We start from the raw sequence: 2,802 nt of genomic DNA, 5'->3' as shown, positions 1-2,802 counted from the left end.
AGCACTATACACAGTAATTACATTTTTATTATTATAACTTTATTATCAATTCACTTATATTTCTATCTATTTACTTCAGTTGACTTATATTTTTATTTATCTACCTATCCACCCGTAAGTTTATTCTTACTGTCTTTCTATCGCCACATCTATCAACAAACTACATCTACGGAGCTATATGAAAGAGAATTCATGAACTGATATTTAGCAGATGGTTACTGTTGCCTATGTTATCTAATTTGATGAGAAGATTATAGTGAATGTACAGTAGTAACCAGTAGTTTAGGAATCAATTACTTCTGATTACAACAAACATTACAACAAATATTCATACAAAATGCAGGCTATATAAAACATGTGTTTGAGGTATGATACCGCATGGTACTTAGACATGGGTATTGAATATCTGATGTTGTGAGTTCAGATCTCCGACTGTTGAAGCTTACAGCTAAAATGAGGCTTCAATGAGACAAGTGACCTGATGCATTAAGTAGACCAGCATGGTGGTAGTGGTGAAGGTGAAAAACATATATAAAAACTATAATGATGATGATGAAACAATTTACCTGTATATTGTTAGTATTGAACCTACTGCCTACTTGTGTACCTAATTTTTCAATTTGCCTATACGTGTGTGTGTGTGTGTGTATATATATATATATATATACTTGCAAATGGACGTGTAGCGTTCGGTAATATATGAGCATATGCATGTATACATACAAATATAAATATATATATATATATAATTGCAAATGCTTGCTGATCCCTTAATTATGTTTATAAATATATATATATCATCATCATCATCATCATCATCGTTTAACGTCCGCTTTCCATGCTAGCATGGGTTGGACGATTTGACTGAGGACTGGTGAAACCGGATGGCAACACCAGGCTCCAATCTAATTTGGCAGAGTTTCTACAGCTGGATGCCCTTCCTAACGCCAACCACTCAGAGAGTGTAGTGGGTGCTTTTACGTGTCATCCGCACGAAAACGGCCACGCTCGAAATGGTGTCTTTTATGTGCCACCCGCACAAGCCAGTCCAAGGGCACTGGCAACGATCTCACTCGAAAATCCTACGGGAGCCAGTCAGGCGGTACTGGCAACGGCCACGCTCAAAACGGTGCATCTCATGTGCCACCCGCACAAGAGCCAGTCCAGGGGCACTGGCAATGATCTTACTTGGCTTGCCGGGTCTTCTCACGTACAGCACATTTCCAAAGGTCTATATATATATATATATATATATATATATATATATACTTGCAAATGGACGCGTAGTGTTCGGTAATATATGATATATGAGCATACTCATGTATACATACAAATATGTACATACCTACATCTACATGTATATATAGATGCATATCTGGGTACAGGACGTCAAAAAACATGGACAAAAAAGGAACGGGAACATAAACAAAGCACAAAAATCAGGCTTTTTTTACAGACAACAGAATGAACACATAGGAAAACAGACAAGCCACTTATGGAACTTTTCCTTCATCAGCTGCCTCTATTCTAAGCTAGGCATTTCGAAGATGAGGCAGAATGCACTCTTAGAATAGCTCTTCCCGCAAAGTGGATTAACCTGCTAAGCAGAGGATTCCATAGCAAACAAAAACCAAGACAGGAAAAATTAAACAGTGAAAACAACGTTAAGGGCCGTTAAGCCGAACGAGAGGAGATACTGAACGCTGTGATGTGACGAACTTGAGCGGAGAGAGATAGCAGTTCGTCTTGCCTTTATGCTGGCCGAAGGGAGAAAGGAAGAGGTGACTACAGGTCACATGTGATCAACGAGGAGTGGTAGAGAGAGGAAAAGGGAGGAAGTTGAACAAAGGTGAGCGACAAGAGACAGGGAGGAAGTTGAACAAAGGTGAGCGACAAGAGACAGGGAGGAAGAGTAAGAGAGAGATATGCATAGCAGTGAAGGGGAGAAGCAAGGACAAGAGGAGGAAGCAGAACGAGGGGGGGAGATAGGTATGAAGATAGATAGATAGATAGAAAGATAGAGTGCGCATTAGAAATATAAAGTTAAAACTTACTTGCAAAGGTATGTACATATATGTATGTATACATGCATATGCTCATATATCATTTGTATTATTATATTATCGAATGCTACGCGTCCATTTGCAAGTAAGTTGGAACTGCTATCTCTCTCCGCTCAAGTTCAATAAGAATAGGATGAAGGAAATTCAGAGAGCTGTTACCTCTGTTGGACAGGGTGAGTAGGCAGAGAGATAGAGGGGGAAGTTTCATAAGATTATAAGGAGAGATGAGATAGCGGTGACAGTAGCAAGTGAGGGTTTAAGGGTGGGTGCTATGTTAGTTATGTGAGTGCATTGAGAGTGATAAAAGGTGTAGCAGAGTGGAAAGAGCAATAGCTGAAGGCATAGAAAGGTGTTTGACAGAAATAGTGGGCAGGGAAGATAATGAAGACGCCACTACGAAAGGTTGCTCAATAAAGAGAATGAATGGGAGAAAGAGAGTGTGCCAAATGTCGACCCAACAGAGGGACCAGCTATCCGAGTTGACAATACCATGGTAGATAAAGCAATTAAGAGTATGAAGACAGGGAAAGCCCCCGGTCCATCAGGAATCACTGCAGAGATGCTCAAAATATCTGGCAGTGTTGGCTATAGCCTAGTCACCCATATTGTTAACCAGGTGATACACGAAAGAGTCATACCCAATGACTGGTGTAGCAGACCATAGTCAACTGCTACAAAGGTAAAGGTGACGCTTTAGATACAAATAATTACAGAGGTATCAAGTTGTTAGATCAGGTAA

This window comes from Octopus bimaculoides, chromosome 2 (assembly GCF_001194135.2).
Source record: "Octopus bimaculoides isolate UCB-OBI-ISO-001 chromosome 2, ASM119413v2, whole genome shotgun sequence".
In the NCBI taxonomy this organism is placed as follows: Eukaryota; Metazoa; Mollusca; class Cephalopoda; order Octopoda; family Octopodidae; genus Octopus; species Octopus bimaculoides.
Note: the sequence above shows the minus strand (reverse complement) of the source record.